The following is a 21,757-nucleotide window of genomic DNA, read 5'->3' as shown; positions in this document are numbered from 1 at the left end:
ATTATACTAATAGAACTGATATATAATTTAAATATTTCTACATGAAAGCAAATAGTCAGATAATAGCATATAAACTTTATATGAATTGTTAAGTTAAAGGTGAGATTTCAAAGATGTGTTTTGGTTGTGGTAGGCTGATGCCACCCTCCCTGGGTGCCCAGAGAGTGACCTATTCGCTCTTCTCTGGTGCTGGGTAAATTTGATGGGAAAGCTTGACAGGGACCAGACAAATTCATGTAATGGGAGAGGAAGCACTGTGGTCATCCTTTAGACTGTAGAGTCTGTAGTAAGTGCTCACTTGAGGCAAGACTGAAGTAGGTGAAGTTAGATTCTGACAACCTTTCTTTAGTCCCTTACCCCCAAACTCGTCTGGCTCATACTGCTAGTCAGAGGTCTGTGCCTGGTTCTGCTTTTCAGGCAAAATCTTTCTGGTCTGGCCCCTCCCTAACTTGTAAATGTCTATCCCAGCTTATATTTCCTTAGGGCTTGCTCACTAATGAGACTAATGTGGTTAAAATATTCAGGCTAGGAGTTCCCACTGTGGCTCAGCAGAAGCGAATCTGACTACTATCTATGAGGATTTGGGTTTGATCTCTGGCCTTGCTTAGTGGGTTAGGGATCCAGTGTTGCCGTGAGCTGTGGTGTAGGTCACAGACGTGGCTCAGATCCTGCGTGGCTGTGGCTGTGGTGTAGGCCTGCGGTAGCCTTTTTGATTAGACCCCTAGCCTGGGAACTTCCATATGCTGCAGTTGCACCCTAAAAAAGCAGAAAAAAAAATTCAGGAGAAGAGGCAGGGGTGGCATATGCATATGCATATCGGCCCCCTTTCCATCTAGGCAGATATCAGTGATTCTCCAGAGTACTGCTTTCTGCTGAGCCAGCTGCAGCCTTAGAGCTTGCTCAGGACAGAACTCTGGGCAGCTTCTGTGAATCCACTGGTGCTGGCTCTTGAGTTGAATTGGACTTGCCAGCCTGGATGAATGATAGATCACAGTAGCTTCATGGGTTATCTCTCTCAGACAATATTTGCCTTTTAACACAGCTTTCATTACTCCATTAACCCAAAAGAGGAATCTAGAAATTTCCAGCACTCTGGCAGCTCCAGTAGAAGAGAGTTTTGGGGCAGGGATTCCATGGCTCCTCAAATTACATCTCTAACCTGCTGCCTATTTCAATTCAATTCAATCCAACAGATACTCATCTCACTTACAGTAAAGCAGGCTTTGTCCGGAAAGTCACATTTACCTCCATAACCAGCAAGTTTTTATTGAGCACCTGCTGTGTATGTGGCAACAATCTAGGTGCTCAGGTGTTTCTTTTGTGATTATGTTGACTTATAATCACCATAGAGAGAAGCTCTGTTGTCTCTCTCTGTCTCTCTCTCTCTCTCTCTCTCTCACACACACACACACACACACACACACACACACACAAACTCTCTCTTCCCCCCACCCCCTTTTTTTCATCTAGAGATGCTGACTTCCTGGAGGAACCATCCTATGTGGCTGTCAAGGCCACCTAGGCTCTTTTGGCTGCAGTCAGAAGCTCTGTCACTGCCCTTCCCCAAGCATGCTGAGTGGAGGGCAGGGTTTGCCTTCCCCTCTCCCCTCTCCAGTGTCCCTAAGCCATGACATTCTGGCAGGGTGACAGCTCTCTCTGTACTGACTCTGCAGTCTCCGTCAGTGGCCGATCAGATGTTTTGTTTTTGTTTGTTTCAATCACTGTTTTCTTTAGTGCAGTTTCACTGAAGTGCTGCTAGGCCAAAAAGTGCAGGTTTTTAAAAAATCCCCCCCCCCATTATTTATTACAGTTTATTATTCTCCCATCCAGATAAAAAAAAGAAATCTGTTTTATATTCCTAACAGATATCTGGGAATTTCAGACTTAATATGAAAAATTCTAAGGTAAATTTTCTTTTCTTTCTTTCTTTTGTCTTTTTGTCTTTTTAGGTCCACACAGATGTTTTCGGGCTTGGAGTCCAATCAGAGCTGTAGCCACCGGCCTACACCACAGCCACAGCAACACGGGATCCGAGCCCTGTCTGTGACCTACACCACAGCTCATGGCAAGGCCAGATCCTTAACCCACTGGGTAAGGCCAGGGATTGAACCCTCATCCTCATGGATACTAGTTGGGTTCGCTAACCGCTGAGCCACAACAGGAACTCTCTCTTTTTTTTTTTTTTTTTTTTTTGAGGTGAGGGGACTTCAAGGAGCAGGATTTTTTTCCACCCACCTTGTCCTCATCATGTTCCAGACTCATCAGGACAGAGCCATCCTTTCCCCCAGTGAAATGCGTCTAACTAGATGACCGCAGCTGCCAGGCAGATGTGCCGCTGCCCCAGCAGTTGCAGGAGAGAGGGGAGGAAGGCAGCTGCCAGGACTCAGGGTTGGAGATGTGCCCCTAGGCGACAGCTGTGTGCATGGTCCCAGTGACTAACACTCCACTTGAAAGTTTGGAAATGGAGTTACAAAGACACGGCTAGGTGAGCAGAGGGCAAATCTCAGCTTCTCCCAGCTGGGGCTGCCTGTTGGGTTTCCATAAGGCTGGGCCGTGGGGGGAATGGGGCTTTGGTGTCCACCGTACTAGCTGTGGGCACAGCGGGAAGGGCTGCAAACATATGATTAGTTAATGAAACATTGGATTTTGCAGAAAACAGCCAAATCGGTGGAAGGGTGGCAGCTGCTACACTGAGCAGAAGCCCTAGGAAAGCCCTAAAGTTGTGGAATCTGCATATTTTCCTCAACCCTACCTAGGAGGCCAGCACGGAGCAGTCGTTCCAGGTCTTTCCTGGAGGCATCGGGAAGCCAGGGATGGTGATTTGTTTAGATTTGTCTGCATCGTCGCGGCTGCCAAATCGCAGACAGCTGCAGTCAGTTGCTCTCCTCATGCTGTTCAATCCATGCCACGTATTTTATCAGCCGCCTCTCTGCTCCACCTCGGATGTCCTGGGAAATCATCATAACTTAACAGGAAGCCAGAGTCTTGAATGTGTTTCTTTTCCGCAACATCGCTACATTTGTTCGACTGTATCATTAACTGGCAGATGATAACAGACCTCAGCTGCCATCTTTTTCCAACTTGGGCATTTGTGGTTTTTTTTAAATTTATTTTATTTTTTATTTCCCCAATACATTATTTTTTGTTTATTGAATCCGTGTTGGAGAACACTGGGCTATGTGTGTCACCTCTCTCCACGCCTCAAACACGCCCCTTTCCAGAAATGGTGACCGGAGCGAGAAAGAGAAATCCAGTTATGTTCAGACTAGGAATTCGACGTGATAGGAATTCTGTGAGCCGCCTAGTGTTTTCTGGCCAGAATCCCTTTGGATAAAAGCAAAACACTTTTTTCCCCCTGAATCACTCTTTTTGGTCAGTTTGCTGGTAGAGTTGGGCTAAAATTGGGACCTGGACTTTGCTGTTTTTCTCGTTTTGCTATGATCTTGGAGCTTGTTGCTATTTCTAGGAAGGAGGCTGCCATACCAGCACAGAGCAGTTTGGGAGTCAGGCTGTAGTGATGAGTTTGATGGGTTTCCCCAGTTTGACCATCAATTCGGCTTATGGAATCCTAGAATCCTACCACTGCGTGGAAACTTGGAAATAATCATTTTGTTTTTTAAATGAGGTTACTGAAGTGCAGAAAGATGACATAGTTTTAAGGACTCAGGTCAGTGGCAGTGACCTGATTTCCAGGTGTAACAGGTATCCAGGTGCACCAGGTATCTAGGTGCACAGAGTCTCCACATGCACTGGGTCTCCAGATATAACAGGTTTGTTGTTGTTGTTGTTACAAACAACAGAAACCAGCTCTGCAAAGTTTTACTGGAAGTTTGCTGCAAGTTCTAGAAGGATATTGGAAGATTCCGGAAATGGCAGGGAACCTGAAGAACCAGATCTGAAACTGGATTAGAAACAGGGCATTTCTGGAAGGCTAGGAAGGGGCCACCTAAGGAGGGTCTGCTATAGGAGCAGTCTAGTTAGGGCAAAAAGACCCTCCATTTTTCAGTGTCCATGTAACGCTGCTGACTTTTCAGTTTCCTGGGAGTGAGCATCCACTGGGCTTAACTTGGTTGTGGAGCAGGGGCTCTTGGTGCACCAACCAGGTTCCCAGAGAGGTCGCTTGAAGGCAGTTTCCTTACCTGATGACAGCTCGAGGGGCCTCTCTGTCCACAGAGGCATGAACAGCCTATGGCAGGGGAGGCGGAAGTGCTGGGGACTCAGCTTCCCAAGAGTGATCCTCATCAATGAGCTCAACTTCCGCTCTCCTTGGGGAGACAACCTGAGGCGTGTTCCACAGTCCCTCAGAGGGTCCTGATGGGAATGAGCCTCAGCTGCGCATGTGCACATTAGCCTCCACGTCGCTCCTTTCCTCTCTCACTTCTTCTTCACATGGTTTCCTGGGCTCATCTCCCTAATAAAATGCTTGTTCTTGGAGTTCCCTGGTGGCCTAGTAGTTAAAGATCTGGCGTTTCTCTTGCGGGTCGGGTTTGATCCCTGGCTTGGGAACTTTTGCATGCCGTGAGTGTGGCCAAAAAAAATGAATAGATAAAAAATAAAAAGTAAATATAATAAAATGCTTACTCTCAAATCTTTTATGGTCTACTCTTGGGACGTTGCAATTAAGACAGGTATCGTACCAGCACTGTGGCTAGAGGAAAACATGGCACCTGGTAATAGTCCCACGAGGCCATATCCAGTGTGGAGGAAATGATTCTCCTAAAAAAACTTGGGTGCCTTCAGGAAGGTGTCTTAGGGGGAACTTCAAATGTCCACAACACGGTTGCATATTTTGGTTCATGGCTTGCTTTCTGACGTCTATGTTCATTGTAAAGCTGCCTCATTCTTTTTTTTTTTCAAAATAACTCATGAATCTTTTGTTTCTAGAGTCATCACCTGGGGCAAGTACTGTTCATTTTCTCCAGCAGCTCTTGTCTTTTTCTTTCCTTCAGTCATAAATCACCTTGAGATTCATCCAGATAACACAGTCTGCCCAACTAAAGATATTTCCCAGCCTCCTTTGCAACTAGATGTGGCCAGGGGACCATGTTTGAATCAATGGGAAGTATGTTAAAATGCTAATGCAATTTCAAGGGCATATTCTTTCAAAAGAAATCACTCGACCTCTTGTACTCTCTCTTTCTCTCACCATGGTTTCCCCTAAGTAGAGTATTCATAATTCTTCATTGGTCCCTACATGGCCATCCATCCATTCATTATTCACCCAACTCTAGTTACTTTTGTGTAATAGGCAATTATGAACTCACCATTCAACACAAAAACTAGAATTGTGACAATAAGTTACATGTACTGTCCATCCCTGTTCTAACTTCCAGTTTCTTCCTAACCCCAGTAACCAGCATCCTAAGTCCTATTGTCACTTTCTACTTTTTTTTTTTACCTTCCTTTTCAGCTTGTGTTACCTCATTGCATCAGTCAGGGTTAGAGCATAGAAGCAGAACTAAAAGAGTGACATAGAATATGGAATTTATTAAAGAGATTCGACGCCATCTGGTTGCCAGAGCTAGTTAAACCTTCGCCGTATGGTTGTCTCTGTATCTGGTGCTGGGTCTAACCCAGGAGTTGGAGAAGCTGAAAGAGGAGACACAGCAGATGCTGAGGTGTGGAACTGTATGTATCCATTTAGGACTTACTTTTTAAACATATTATATTTTTAGAATTTAGCTATAGCTAAATGTGTATAACTATGACTCATTTCTGTTGACTGTTCTATTATACTCCCTTGTGGGAATATTACACTCCCTTAAACCATGGCTTATTAATAACTAATACACTATGGTTTAGTCTCACTTCCCTGTTGATGGGCATTTGGTTTATTTCCAGGTGTTTTAGTTAGCTCAGGTTGCTATAACAAGATTGCTGCTATAACCACTGACTGAGTGGTTTAAACAACAGACATTTATTTCTCATAGTTCTAGAAGCTGGGAAGTCCAAATCAAGGTGCTGGCCAGTTCAGTTCCTGGGGATGTCCCTCCCCCTGGAAGACAGCTGCCTTCTGGCCTTATCCTCAGATGGCGGAGAGAGAGCTCTGATCCTCCTTCTTCTTCTTGTAAGGGCACTAATTCCATCATGGGAGCCCCACCCTCACAACCTCATCTAAATCTGTTACCTCCAGATACCATCACACTGGAGGTTAGGGCTTCACCATAGGAATTTTGCATGGACACAGCATTCATAACACCAGGATTTGCTACTGTGAACACTGTTCCCATGAACATCCTTTTTTTTTTTTTTTTTTTTTTTTTTCTTTTTAAGGCTGTACCCTTGGCATATGGAGGTTCCCAGGCTGAGGGTCCAATCAGAGCTACAGCTGCCAGCTAACACCACAGCTGCAGCAATGCAGGATCCAAGCCACGTCTGTGACCTATACCATAGCTCACAGCAATGCCAAATCCTTAACCCACTGAGCGAGGCCATGGATTGAACCTGCAACCTGGTAGTTTCTAGTCGGATTCATTTCTGCTGCGCCACAATGGGAACTCCCTCTTTTTTTTAAATAAGATTTTTATTTTTTCCATTATGGTTGATTTACAATGTTCTGTCAATTTCTGCTATACAGCAAAGTGACCCAGTGATACATGTATATATATTCTTTCTCTCACATTATTCTCCATCATGTTCCATCACAAGTGACTAGATATAGTTCCCTGTGCTACACAGCAGGATCTCATTGCTTATCCACTCCAAACTCAATAATTTGCATCTACTAATCCCAAACTCCCAGTCCATCCCATTCCCTCTGCCTCCATTTTGGCAATGACATGTTTGTTCTCCAAGTCCATGAGTTTGTTTCTTTTTTGTAGAAAGGTTCATTTGTGCTGTATATTAAATTCCAGATACAAGTGATATCATATGATATTTGTCTTTCTCTTTCTGACTAACTTCACTTAGTAAGAGAGTCTCTAGTTCCATCCATGTTGCTGCAAATGGCATTATTTTGCTCTTTCTATGAACATTCTTGCAGATATCTCCAGCTGATTATAGGTGAAGACTCTCATAACTTTACACCACGAGTTGAATTACTGGGCCTGAGTAGGGTTACCTGCATCCTGTTTTCACAGGACAATGCTAGTTATGCCTGCTGCCCAGGAAAAATTATTATGTATTGCCCTATTTTTGTCCTCATTTGTAACTTGTTTTCACTGTCTGGACACATTAAGAAGTTCTTAATTCTAGTATAACTGAGTTTATAATTTTTTTTAATTGTTAGCACTTTTTGAGTATTGTTTAAGAAATCCTTCTCCATCTCAAAGTCTAAAAGATATCTGCTATGATTTTTTGTTAAGAGTTTTAATTTTTAAAAAAACAGTTAAGCCTCAATCCATCTGGAATTAATTTTGGTATATGATGTGAAATGGGGATTTAATTTCATGTTTTCCCATATGGATGACCTTTTTTTATCCTACTCTATTTATTTTCTTGCTGACTTGGCAGGCTACCTGTCACAGACTAAAGTTTCATACATGTACGTGTCTACATCTGAGCTTTGCATTTGATTCTGCACTGTATTTGTCTGTTCCCGTGCCAAGGTCATCCTGTCTTTTTTTTTTGGCTGTTTTTTTCAGGGGCTGCACCCCGCAGCACATGGAAGTTCCCAAGCTAGGGGTTGAAAAGGAGTTACAGCTGCTGGCTTACACCGCAGGCCCAGCAACCAGCAACGAGGGATCTGAATTGCGTCTGTGACCTACACCACACCTCACAGCAGTGTTCAATTCCCCGCCCACTGAGTGAAGCCAGGGATCAAACTCGCATCCTCATGGATACTAATTGGATTCATTTCCCATGTGCCGCAATGGTAAGTCCCTCATCCTGTCTTGATTACTGTAGTTTCACAAAAAAACATGATATGTAGTGGGACAAGTCTTCCTTCCATGCTCATCTTCTTCATAAAAGTTTTGGCTATTCCCCAAACCCCTTTGCTACACCACAGCCACAGCAACACCAGATCCAAGCCGCGTCTATGACCTACACCACAGCTCATGGCAACGCCAGATCCTTAACCCACTGAGTGAGGCCAGGGATTGAACTTCCGTCCTCAAGGATGCTAGTCAGATTTGTTTCCACTGTGCCACGACAGGAACTCCTTTATTTCTTATTTTAAAGCAAATTATTCTCATGTTTTCCCATTTAGGATGACCTTTTAAAGTCGTTATTTTATAGCTACTCCTTATCAGACTAAGAAAGTTTTCTTTTTTCCTAATTTGCTAAGAGTTAAAAGTTCTTTTAATGGTAAAATATACAAAAAAAACCTTTGCAGTTTTGACCATTTTTAAGGATACAAGACAGTGGCATTAATTACATTCACGGTGCAATCATCACAACTACGTTTCCCCAAAACTTTTTCATCTCCCCCCCAAAAACTTCATAACCATTAAGCAATAACACCTCGTTTCTCTCTCCCCCCTCCCCCCGCCAGGTCCTGATAACCTCTAATCTACTTTGTCTCTCTAAATTGGCCTATTCTAGATATTTCGTAAAGTGGAATCATACAATATTTGTTCTTTTGCATGCAGATTCCTTCCTTAGCATAATGTTTTCAAGATTTATTCATGTTGTGGTAGGTATCAGAATTGAATTCCTTTCTGTGGATGAATAATATTCCATTGTATGGCTACCCCACCTTTTGTTAACCCATTCATCTGATCATGGACACTTGGGTTGTTTCCGCCTTTTGGCTGTTGTGCATCATTATTCAATAAGGGTTTCTTTTCTTTTTCTTTTTTCTTTTTGCCTTTTTAGGGCTGCTCTGGGGGCATGTGGAGGTTCCCAGGCTAGGGGTCTAATAGGAGCTGCAGCCTCTGGCCCACGCCACAGCCACAGCAACTCGGGACCTGATTTGCATCTGCTCACAGCAGCTCACAGCAACTCACGACAGCTACACCACAGCTCATGGCAATGCCAGATCCTTAACCCACTGAGCAAGACCGGGGAATCAAACCCATAACCTCCTAGTTCCTAGTCGGATTCGTTTTCACTGCACCACGATGGGAACTCCAATGAGGGTTTCTTTCTTTTTTTCTTTTTTGTCTTTTTGCCATTTCTTGGGCCGCCCTGCGGCATATGGAGGTTCCCAGGCTAGGGGCCCAATCGGAGCTGTAGCCGCCAGCCTACACCAGAGCCACAGCAATGTCGGATCTGAGCGGCATCTGCCACCTACACCACAGCTCACAGCAACTCTGGATCGTTAACCCACTTAGCAAGGGCAGGGATCGAACCCACAACCTCATGGTTCCTAGTTGGATTCGTTAACCACTGTGCCACGACGGGAACTCCTGGGGGTTTCTTTTAAGCCATGAGTTTATGTTGCATTTTATAGATGCCTCTTTGCCTCTCTTGAGATGTTTCCGTGTATAAATTTTCTTCTATTCTGGAGAATGACATTGTAAGTCCTCAATCGTTTTACTTCCTTGGCACCTTTCTCAGGAAACTACTGGAGCAACTGAGTGTGGAAACCAAAAGAGAGGAAGACATGGGAGACAGGAAACAAAAGACTCAGCAAAGGAGAGAGGAGAGAGGAACCACAGAACTAGCAATAGCTATGCACCCAGAACTAAGTTGCTAAGGGCAACTTGGAGCAGGTCAGGAGCACCCAGGAGAGATTTCTTCAGGAAAGTGAAATTGAGCAACTCTTTGTTGTATCCAAATATATGGAGAAGAGGAGAGCTTGGGGCTGAATGAGTGGTAACAATGTAAATAACAAGAGAGAAAAATAATATAACTATTAACTTCAGACAGAAAAACTGTGTGCAGACAAGGAAAGTTATCACAGGCTAGTCCATGGCTCATCTGTAAACTGCGTTTACTTAGTCATAGATAGAAACCAGAATATTAATTTATCTGAAAATCAATGCGGTGTCTTAGGGGATTGGGGGCAGGAGGAGTGCATGTGTGTGTTAGGGTAGAAGGCATTTGGCTAAAAAATAAAAGGCTAAATCCCCTTCTTCTGTAGTGGGAAGTCCATGCCTAATACCTAAAACAGGATAATCAGGAATTAGAGAAACAAAAGGGTTATTTATTTATTTATTTATTGTCTTTTTTAGGGCTGCACCCCCAGCACGTGGAGGTTTCCAGGCTAGGGTCGAATTGGAGCTATAGCTGCCGGCCTGCACCACAGCCACAGCAACACCGGATCCTTAACCCACTGAGCAAGGCCAGGGATCGAACCTGCATCCTCATGGATACTAGTCAGATTTGTTTCCGCTGAGCCACAATGGGAACTCCATGTGTTATTTATTGATATTGGATAGAAACACCAAAAGAACTCACAGAAAGAATGGAAACCAGTCACTTCTTTGAAAAGATGAAGGGGGCCGAGACAGCTACTTATGACAGTAAGTAGTCTTATAGAACTATTTGACCCTTTACATTATATCTCTATAACCCTGGCAAAAACTATATTAAAAAGATAAACAGTACACATTTTTCTCTATCCTCTTCACATGCAATTTATCACCCGATATCTCTAGAATGTATCTCAAATCCATCCTCTTCTTCCATCTCCTTTGTTTATGTGGCTCTTTTAACTTTTTTCTATTTCAAAGAAAATTTTGAAGAGACTCTTCAAATACGCATGGGGCTGTTGAGCATCAAGAGAACCCAAGGTTTTAACTTTGATTTCACAGAGAGAACAAGCCTGTAGACAGGCTCCCCTTCAACTTCCTGCCGCTAAGCCTATATCCTCACCCTTCCTCCCTTCTCTCCTGCTTCAGTGAAAAAAGGTGGTTCTCCTCCCATCTAAGGACCAAGCCTCCACCTGTTTCAAGTGATGGTTGGCATCCTCTTCACCTCTTGAATTACCTCCTCTGCCTCTCCACTGGCCCCTTTGCGTGAAGCCTTCATGTGTCCCATACAAAGAGCCCTTCCTTGCCCTCTCAGCTCCTTCAGACTCCTATTTTGCCCCTTTACTTACTCATTTATTAATTTATTCATTCCATATTTATTGAGTACCTCCCATGTGTCACTCAGTGTTTCAGGCCTGGAGGTTCAGTCCCTGCCCTTAGGGTACTTGGAGCCTAGGTGGGGAGCTTATGGTCTTGTTGGGGAGATCAACCTTAATTATCACACAAATAGTTCATTGCACTTGGGTTAAGGGATAGGTTGGGGAAGTGTGGTGTGCAACAGGATGCTGGAAGGATGGAACTTAATCTCAGGGGGAATGGGAGGCGGGGCTAGGATGGGCGGGGCAGGGGCGGGGGTGGGGTGGGGGTGGGGTTAGGAAGCCTTCCCTGAGGACAGTGGCATCTTGAAGGATGAGTAGAAGTTGGTTGGGCTGCCAATTGGGCTGGGGCGGAGGGAGGAGTGAACTCCAGCAGAGAGAAGAGTGTGGGTGAGGACCCTGCGTTTGGAAGGGGACGGGAAAGAGGGACCGTGTGACAGAGTCCTACTGAGCAAGAGGGTAATGGCACCAGGTCTGCTTGTGTTTGAACTTAGAGAGGTGGGCAGGGGCCTCTTTCAGTAGTGGTGAGGATGTGGGGTTTTAGCCCAAACTCAAAGGGGTTGTCGGCATTCACTTCCTCACCCATTATTCACTCCTCATTCCACCATACCTGGTCCCACGCTAGTGAAAGGCCTTTTTCTGGGTCACCAGTGAGCTCTGTTGCTAAATTCAGTGGACATTTTTTTTTTTTTCGTCTAACAACTATTTATGGAATACTGTTCCAGACACTGGGGATGCAGCCTCCTGGCCCCCGTCGACCCTGTTCATTGTTCTCTTGAATTATTGATTTCCCTGACTTTTATGTTTTTCTCCTATTTCTCACTCTTTAGTCTCCTTTTCAGACTTTTCTTCTGCCCACTCTTTAAATGTTGGTGTTCCTATGAGTTCTATCCTAGGGGCCCTCTCATCTTCTCACCTGATTTTACTTTCCCAAGTTCTCTTAGTTCTGGCCCTTTGTCTGGAATGCTTTGCTCCTGACTCCTCTACTTTCCTCGTTCATTTCACTTCCCCTTCAGGTTCTGCTTCACTGTAACTTCCATTAAGAAGTGGTTTCCAGAGTTCCCATTGTGGCTCAGTGGTTAATGAATGCAACTAGTATCCACGAAGATGCAGGTTCCACCCTGGCCTTGCTCAGTGTGTTAAGGATCTGGCACTGCCGTGAGCTGTGGTGTAAGTTGCAGATGCGGCTCGGATCTCACGTTGCTGTAGCTGTGGCGTAGGCTGGCAGCTACAGCTCTGATTTGACCCCTAGCCTGGGAACCTCCATTATGCCGAGGGTGTGGCCCTAAAAAGACAAAAAACAAAACAAAAAAAGAAGTGGCTTCCCTGAGAGAATTTTTAACTACCATGGCTTCAAAAGGCACATATATGGTCTTAACTCTCAAATGTAGTTGTAGAACCAACTGATTTCTCTCCTGATGTCTGGACCCAACTTCTACATGACAACCACATGTGGATGTGTTTCTGGCACCTGCAAACCAACATGTGAAAAACTGAATTTGTTAGTTTCCATGCAAACCTCTTCCTCTTCTGGGGTTTTCTTTGCCCATGAATTATGCGATCCGTCTTTATTTGCTGGAGCCAGAAGGTCATCACCATCCCTTTCCTTCAACCCCCCATCCATCCCGTCACCCAGTCCTCTTGCTCTGAAATAGCTCCATCCTCTTTTCCCCATGCCCACTGCCATCCATTATGCTAGCAGAGGCAATTATCAATTATCACGCACTTGGCTTTGGAAGAGCCTCGTACTGGTCTCTACTGCCATTATGGGGTATTGGTCACATTGCAGGCAAAGCAGTCTTTGAAAAATGCTAATTTCTCCCTCCCTGTTTCAAATCCTGTTCTGGCTCCTCAGTACCTTCAGAATAAATGTCAAACTCTTTGAAGTAACTCAGAAGACCCCACGAGACCTGTTTGCTTCTTATTTTTTCAGCATCATTTCTCTTCACTCTTCTCCCTACTGTCCAGCTTAAACTTCATTTTAGTTCCTTAAATTCTTTTACTGTTGATCTGCTGCAGATGTGTTCCCTCTGTCTTGTATACTTTTCACTCCAACATATCCACTTCATTTGTTATTCCTACTTATCTTTCACCTCTCTGCTTAGGTGTGCTTCTCTCAGGCAGCCTTCTCTAACTTCTTTTTTTTTTTTTGTCTTTTTGTCATTTCTTGGGCTGCTCCCGGGGCATATGGAGGTTCCTAGGCTAGGGGTGGAATCAGAGCTGTAGCCGCTGGCCTACGCCAGAGCCACAACAATGCAGGATCCGAGCCGTGTCTGAAACCTACACCAGAGCTCACGGCAACACCGGATCCTTAACCCCCTGAGCAGGGCCAGGCATCGAACCTGCAACCTCATGGTTTCTAGTCGGATTCGTTAACCACCGAGCCACGATGGAACTCCCTTCTCTAACTTCTTTCCCCAGGTCTTTTTATTTATTTTTTATTTTTTTAATAGTTATTTCCCCAATACAATTTTTCCCCAAGTCTTGATGAATGGTCCCTCCAGTGAGCTCCCAAGGATCCCTTATCTCCCTTATCACAGCAATGACCAAGCTGTGAGGCAATTTATTTATTTATTCCCAAGAGGCTATAAGCTCTGTCAGGACAAAGACTGTGTCTGTCTTGTTCATCACTGTATCCTTGGCCCCTAAACCAGTGCCTGGCACTTGGTGAGGCTCAGCAAATATTTGCTGCTGGACTTGCTGAATGGATTACCCAACATTCCATGGGACTTGGGGCTCCTTTGCAGGGGTAAACCCGGGTGAAGAATGTTAAAAGCTCTATTTGTGGTCTCATATTTTTTTAAAGCCCACTTGTGGCCACTGATTGTGTTTAAGCCCTGGAGAACTAGAACTAATGGACCTAGTTCGTTAGCTCCAGATGTGCTCAGACCAGGACATGTGCAGATGGGGAAACCACATCAAAAGAGGAGGAAGATGATGCCAGCTGACAGACCCACCAAAGGCAGGGGTGGTGGGGCGACAGTGAAGAAAGTGGTGAGCTACCCAGAGAGGGCTGGCTCTGCTCTTCGTTAAAATGATTCTAGCTCAACGGGGTAGGGTTTCATCTGGGACCACAATAGGAGACACCAGGAAGTTAGCAGGAAATTCCCACATCCTTTTAGAGAGATGTTCTTGAAGTGTGGTCCAGGTTCCCTGGTGGTCTGCTAGGCTGGTCTCCTGCAGGGTGAATGTTAAAGTTAAGCTTTTGTTGCTGGTGTGAATTAGTGATTATTTATGCCGGCTCCTCATTTGGTGTCTCAGTTAAAGCAAGGCCATTCTTCTCTATTTCTCTGTTTCTTTCAAGACGGTGAGCAGGAGCTAAGAGCTCTTCTCCCCAAAGAGCTCTATGAACAGGGATGTTTGAGGACCATGGTTCTGAGAGTAACTTGACCAATGAAAGGCTAGAAGCTAGGAAATCATTGCATAGCCTCTTCCTGGTCCCTGGCTGTCATTCTTCCTGGGCTGGCTGCTGGCCTCTGTAGTTTCTAGCTGCCTGGAGTGAAAATTGTAGGAGGAGATCTGAAATTACCCAGAAAGTGTTTCTTTTTTTTTTTTTTTTTTTTTCCTGAGTCTGCCACAGTGCAGCTGCCATTAGGTCAGCAGGAAGTGATAGCGGTGACGATAAGGGCAAATGAGTGGGGAGGCCCATCTGAGTGGTGTTAGATTAAGCTAAAAGCAGAGGTGGTCACATTACTGCTTCCCATTCTTTCTGCTCTGGAAAACCCATTTATTCACTCAGTCACCAATCTTTTCTGAGCAAACACTATGTAGGGGGCACGGGGCATGGCTCTGAGATAACACTGGTAAAGGAGAAAGATTTGGTTCCTGACTTCATGGAGCTTACCGTCCAGCCGGGAAAGTGCACATTAACTAGATACTCAACTGCTTAAGGACAAAGGGCAATGTGTGCTCTAAAGCAAGATGACAGGGTAAACTTGGAAAAAGTGGAGCAAAATAATTTTTAATGTATTTATTAATATTTTTTTTATGGCCACACCTGCAGCATAGGGAAATTCCTGGGCTAGGGGTCAAATCAGAGCTGCCCCTGGGGCCTACGCCACAGCCATGGCAACGCTGGATCTGAGCTGCATCTGTGACTTATGCTGCAGCTTGAGGCAATACCAGACCCTTAACTAACTGAGCAAGGCCAGGGGTCGAACCCGCATCCTCACAGAGACAATGTTGGGTCCTTGACCTGCTGAGCCACAAGGGGAACCGGGGCACAGTAATTTAGACTAAGGGGCCTGGGAGATTTCTCCAAGGAAGGCAAAGAGGAGAGAGAAGAGCATCTCAGGCAGAAAAAATAAGCACACAGAGAAAATCTTCAGTTGAGCCAAGAAAGATCAGTGGAGCTGCAAACAGGGAGCTTTGGGGAAATGATGAGAAAGAGGATGGTAAAGTGATAGGCAAAGGCCACGGGATGCAGGCCTGTGAAGGTCAAGTTAAGAAATTAGTGCTTTGGGGGAGGGAGTGGGATGGATGGGTAGTTTGGAGTTTTTGGATGCAAACTATTATATTTGGAATGGATGGAGAATGGGGTCCTGCTGTACAGCACAGTGTGTGATTGGGTCACTTTTCTGTACAACAGAAATTGAAGAAACATTGTAAATCAACTATACTTGGATAAAAAAAGAAATTAGTGCTTTAACCTAAGGATGATGGACAGCCGGTGAAAAGTTTCAAACAAGAGAATAATATATTTTTATGAGATTGCTCTGGCATCTTTGTGAAACTAAATGGGGGCAAGAGTATAAAAAGGAGAGAAGTTCTGATACGTGTTGTCCTGTGGGTGAACCTTGAAAACATGATGCTAAAGGGACAGAGCCAGACACAAAAGGTCTCCTATGGTGCCATTCCATTTATGTGACCTGTCAGGAATAGATACATCTATGGAGATAGCAGATTAGTGGTTGCCTGGGGCCAGGGGTGGGGAGGATGGGGTGACTGTGTAAGGGACATGAGGTTTTTTTTGGGGTGATGAACTGCTCTGGAACCAGGTAGAGGTGATGGTTGCCTTGTGAAGGTACTAAATGTCGCTGATTAAAATCACCTTACAGTGATTAAAATGGTAAATTTTCTGTTATATGTATGTTGCATAAAGTAAAAGGGAGCCAAAGCAAGGAGACTAGTGAGGAATCTATTGCTGTTGCCTTTTGAGAGCCAAGGACTGGGGTGGTGGGCATGAACTTGGGTGAGAAATGACTGGACTGAGGATATGTTTTGGATGTAGAGTAAAGAGTACTTGGTGATGGAGTGGTGGTGGAGGGTGGTGGAGAGAGAGATTTAGAGGATTACGCCAAGTTTCTGGTTTGAGCAAGTGGCTGGGCTGATGGAAGGGAAGACCAGGTGTAGGGAGTATTGGGGGAGAGCAGACACGGAGCTCACATTGGGACATCTTAGGTCTGAGATATCTAGGGGGTTGTCAAGTCAGCCGTGGGTCTGGAAGCCCAAGGCTCAAGAAAACGACCTGAGTCTGAGCTGTGTCGTTGGGAGCTGTGGTCCTAGAGGAGGTGAGAATGAATGTAGACTGTGGAGGGGAGAAGGGAGAGGGCCGGGACTGAGCCCAAAGTTGTCAGTAGATGGTGAGGTGCTGACAACAAGATTAAGAAGGAAAGGTGGGAGAGGATGGTGGCAAGAAAGCCAAGAGAAGAAAGAGCCAAAGGAGTGCTAAATGAGGAGGAAGATGGCAGCCTCTGGAACATACTATGGGTTTCTGAGCAGAGATCAACAGTAAGAACAATAGTTAACATTTAGGTATCCACCATTAATCAGACTCTTTGGTTATCTTCATCAGAACTCGATAATATCTCGATTTTACAAATGAGGACCCTGAGGCACAGAGGAGTTGAACTTGCCCAAGATCACTACACTAGCAAGCAGTGGAGCTGGGTCTCACGCCCTGTTCTCCCTGACTCTACTTTTATTTTTTTTGGCTTTTTGCTATTTCTTGGGCCGCTCCTGTGGCATATGGAGGTTCCCAGGCTAGGGGTCCAATCGGAGCTGTAGCCACCGGCCTACACCAGAGCCACAGCAACGTGGGATCCGAGCCGCATCTGCAACCTACACCACAGCTCACGGCAACTCCGGATCCTTAACCCACTGAGCAAGGGCAGGGACCGAACCCGCAACCTCATGGTTCCTAGTCGGATTCGTTAACCACTGCGCCACGACGGGAACTCCTGTTCTCCCTGACTCTAGAGGCTCTATACGTAATCACCACCGTTGCAACCTTGACCATATGGAAAGACAGGTGTGCTTTAAATTCCTCGTTGGTGCGTCATGGCTTAGATAGAGAGGTCTTACCTTATTGGTGAATAAACTTGCAACAGCTTCGTTTTTCCAACAGCTCCTGCCTGCTGTTCTCTGTCCACTGTGACCCCTCCTTTCCTTTGCTGCAGCAGGTTCCTTAGCAACTTCTCAGTTGGATTCTGTAAGTTTTCATCTACTTCTGCTTATTAAGACAGTCTCTTTCTGGTTATTGGAATTTACTCTCATTCATTTTGCAATTTCAACTTCAATTTCAGAGTCCACTCAAGGCTCTTTGCTTTCCTCCCTGTGCTGGTTGTGTTCATGGCCCCAGTGGCTTGGAGAGGAGGTAAAGGGGTGTTCTGCCTTCATGTTATACCCTCCCTTCCCTATGCTTTTCCCTCTGTGGTGAGAGGTACGGAGGGAGGGAAGGCTCTTCCTACCTGATGGCCAGTGGGGAGCTTGCTTGCCTCTTTTCAGGAGGTCATTACATTGGTGCAGCTTTTTGACCTTCAGCTTGGCATGGAAGACTGGAAACCCCAACAAGCTCCTGGGGGCCTGTTGATGGAAGCTGAGCAGCTTCTGAGCTTTGTGAGCCCGGACCACATCCCCCAAGCTGGTGGCCTGGTGCCATGTCCCCTGATGTCTCTTTAGCTTGGCCCATGCCTCAGTGGTGTCAGGGAAGCCTGCAGCCCAGTGTCTATACTTCATGGCCTCATTTCTGGGCCTATAGGCAAAGCTAGATCCATCTTTAGTTCTTCTGGAAACTGGCACTCTCAGTCTGGCCATTTGTCTTCAGTTCTTTCTACCTGGGCAGCCTAGGAGGCTCAAGGGCTGAGGAGCTGACCAATGAAAATGTCAGCCTCTCGTTCTTGCAGACACCCTGAAATGTGACGAGCAGGTCTCTAGGGGTATCCACTCCCTCGGCCATGAGAGGGGAACCCATTCTCTTCAAACTCACAGTCTCTCTGAGTTCCCATGCCTTCTCTTTCATCTCCTCATGATGAAGACCTGCCGGCCAGGCCTATGGTTCTATGTTGAGTACTAAAGGATTCTGTAAATCCAGCCCTAGGATTCTTTCTTTTTTTCCTTTCTTTCTTTTCTGTCTTTCTTTCTTTCTTTTCTTCCTTCCTTCTTTCCTTCCTTCCTTCTTTCCTTCTTTCCTTCTTTCTTTCTTTCTTTCTTTCTTTCTTTCTTTCTTTCTTTCTTTCTTTCTTTCTTTCTCTCTCTCTTTCTTTCTCGCTTTCTTTCTTTCTCCCCCCACCTTCCTTCCTTCCTTCCCTTGTTTCAGCTGCCCCACAGCATATGGAATTCCCAGGCCAGGGACCAGTCCCAAGCCACTGTTGCCACCTATGACACAGCTGCAGCAGTGTTGGATCCTTTAACACTGTGCTGGACCAGGGATTGAACCTGCATCCTGGCACTGCAGCGATGCTGCTGCTCCCATTGTGTCCCATCTCTTTCTTTCTTTCTTTTTTAAATTATTGAGTATGGTTATTTACAATGTTGTGTTAATTTATGCAAAGTGATTCAGCTATACATATACATATATCCATTGCCATGTATGTTATCACAGAATATTGAGTAGATGTCCGTGTGCTGTATAGTAGGTCCTCATTGGCCAGTCATTCCATATACCTCAGTGTGCACATGCCAGTCCCAGCCCCCAAGTCCATCCCTGCCCCCACCTGTCCCAGTGCTTTCTTATCCTATGGACAAAGGGACTGTGCAAATATCAAAACAACAAAAAGTGGAGTCTTGGGATAGTTTTTAGATACAATCACTCATCTGACTCTCAGAAGCAAGTCCGAGGATACTTAACCACTAGGCCACCAAGGAATTCCCATGTGTACTTTTCTAGTGATTGCAGCAACTAGGCCTCATTATGGAGTCACCAGGGCTCCAGATGAATATAATAACTTAGAGGCTATCCTCAAAATGCCAGCAAGCTGATTAAAAGCACTGACCAGAATATGAGTTTTAAGTTTTGGCTTCATCCCTTACTAGATGTGTAATGTTGGGTAAGTTACTTTACCTTTATGAGTTTCCTCATTGTTGAGATGAGCCTTTTAAAGTCCTGTGAAAATTAATTAGTTCAAGTAAGTGCTTAATAAATGCCATTGTATTTAATAATAAAATAAGTGCAATTAGTAATAGCAGTAGCAGTAGTATAAGTAATATTCTCTGCAAGATAACATTCTCAATAATCAAACTGCTGTTATTTAAAATTTTTTCTTTTACATCTACTCTGCAGAATTGCTATTAAAGCTACAAAAGAAAAAATAAGACAGTATCTGACCTCTATTTGCAAAGGAAAATTAATACATGCAAAATGCTAAGTTATGGAAAAGCCCCCAAACAGTCGACTAGTTATAGTTAGTAGGCTATTTAAAAACCTATGTGTGTTTTTAATGAAATATTAATTAAGAACACATTCCTGGAAATCTTATACCAAGATGACAAAGATTACAGATGCTAAGATCATAGAAGCCAGACTGAAATTCAACCGCCCTGAAAATGACTCTGTGACCGGTTTTGAGCTGCAACTTTTCAGTGTGAAGACATGAGCCTACTTTGCTCTGTGGTTAACACACCAGGAAAACACTGTAACACAATATCCTTAAATACTCTTATATTTGTAGTTCCTCCTCTCCCACAACACCTGCCCCCTTCCTTTTAGGGCAGAGATTAGACTGCTATACCTCCCTGATTCTGCCATTGAAGTCAAGCTTATATGTATGGGATGATGAAATGGAAAGCTTGCAGTAGATACATTATGTCAAAATTGTGCCAAGTCCAGCCATATAATCATGAGGACTAGATTTAGCCAAACCATAAAGGACTTCAAGTATTTGTTATCATTTAAATTTTTTTCAAGAGGCACCATCTTTGCAGTTGGATATTTAAATTAAAGTTCATTATTCTATCTTGGGCACCTTCCTAGGAATTTTTCCAGTTTGTCTATCTTATCTAATTTTGTTAGCATATAATTGTTGGTAATATCTCCTTATGACTTTCAGTTCGTAGTTCAACATATAAAGAGCTTAGAAGCCATCATCACTGTCATCCTTACAAAAGCAAACAAACTGAAAATGGACAATTCTTAGACCCTTCAGAGAATTGAGGTCATAGATCAAACCACTACCCCCCAAACTGGAGAGACAGGCAGATACCAAGAATCACGGCTTCCTGTGAGGAGAAGCCCAGAAGCAGAAGTCAATCACTGGAGCTAGTACTGGGATAAAAACTGAAAAACTAATTTATGAATTGCTGTAGGCTCAATGTGGATTAGCGTGAGCGTTAGAAACTCCAGGGGCCCCTACTTGGGGAGGTTCCCACACTTTTATGAGTTTTACCTCCAGGAACCTCATCGTTCAGCCAGGTTTTGGGGTGAATATTGGAGGATCTCCTTGTACTTGTAGCAGGGAGAGAGAAAAAGGAAACATTTTGAAATATTCCCAGAGCATTCTGAGCTTTTTATTAAAAGTTTTCCCTCAAAAGAAACTATTTTTTGCCAGAGTCTAGTCAACCTGGAGAGAGAAAAATATGCAGCTCTAGCCCTCTTAACCCTTGATGTGGAAGAAGGGAAATAGCTAACTCCAGCCATCACTAGCCTTCCTGTGTTACCTGTAGGGAGGAAAAAACTTGAGAAGCCCTTGTGAACATCACAGCCCAGGGGCACAGACTCACTAAAAGCCTGGGACCTAATCATAAGATTAGAGAATGCTTCTCCTCCCTCCATACCTTAACACTGTATGAATCAGGCTTCTGTGTAACAACAGCAGATTGTAGGTAAAAGAACTACAAGGCTCAGACTCTAAGAAGGAATATCTAGGAAACCCAGAGACAGCAGGTAAATGAAAACAAAGACGCTGAAGTAAATTTTAGCACTTTGTACCCACTGTTATAACAAACAGTGAACACTGGATAACTCCTAGCTGGATAAATATAAAACCTCACAATAAAGGCTTATTTACATCAGCTCCTTTCATCCAGTATTTCATTTATGGTTTTCAAAAAATAAATCATAAAGTATTCTAAAATGCAAAAACCACAGTTTGAAGAGACAAAACAAGCATCAGAACCAGACTCAGATATGGCCAAGATCTTAGAATTATCTGACTGGGAATTAAAATAACTGATTTGCATGCTAAGGGCTCTAGTGGAAAAGTGGATAGCATGGAAGAACAGATGGGTAATGTCAGCAGAGAAAATGGAAACTATAAGAAAGAATCCAATGAAAATTCTAAAGATAAAAAACACCATACAGAAATGAAGAATGCCTTTGGGCTCATAAGCAGACTGGGCATGGCTGAGCACAGAATCAGAGCTAGAAAATAGAAACATCTAAAACTGGAAAGCATAGATAAAAATGAATGAGAAAAATGAGAGAAGAATATCTAAGAATTGTGATACATTACCAATGGTGTAACATAAATTCTCTTACAATTATTTTTATTTTTATTTTTTTAAGGTTAGTAGCAATGTCTCTCTTTAAATCTTGATTTTACTAATTTAAGTTTTCTCCCTTTCCTTGGTCAGTCTAGCTAAATATTT

At 44.2% G+C, this 21,757-nt stretch overlaps 1 long non-coding RNA gene across 6 annotated transcripts in view; it reads left to right on the top strand.

Moving 5' to 3' along the window:
• The window catches only part of LOC146396103 (uncharacterized), a 76,666-nt gene extending 57,183 nt beyond the window's left edge, over positions 1–19,483 (top strand). For 4 of the 6 annotated variants that reach the window (XR_014829115.1, XR_014829111.1, XR_014829116.1 and 1 more), the window contains 3 exons: positions 1,950–2,091; positions 2,197–2,485; positions 2,653–4,574. This is a non-coding gene — a long non-coding RNA (uncharacterized LOC146396103). Of the gene's footprint in view, positions 1–1,949; positions 2,092–2,196; positions 2,486–2,652; positions 4,575–7,583; positions 7,814–17,300; positions 17,385–17,478 lie in introns of those variants that run through there. The other 2 variants (XR_014829113.1, XR_014829112.1) reach the window with 2 other exon arrangements.
• The last annotated feature ends 2,274 nt before the right edge of the window (positions 19,484–21,757 follow it).

The sequence above is a fragment of the Sus scrofa genome, chromosome 15 (genome assembly GCF_054392235.1).
Source record: "Sus scrofa isolate SSC_HxYL_T2T_F1_AM1 chromosome 15, Sscrofa_HxYL_maternal_Yorkshire_Landrace_v2.0, whole genome shotgun sequence".
Classification (NCBI taxonomy): Eukaryota; Metazoa; Chordata; class Mammalia; order Artiodactyla; family Suidae; genus Sus; species Sus scrofa.
The sequence above is the reverse complement of the archived record's forward strand: the minus strand, read 5'-3'. Positions and strand labels throughout refer to the sequence as shown.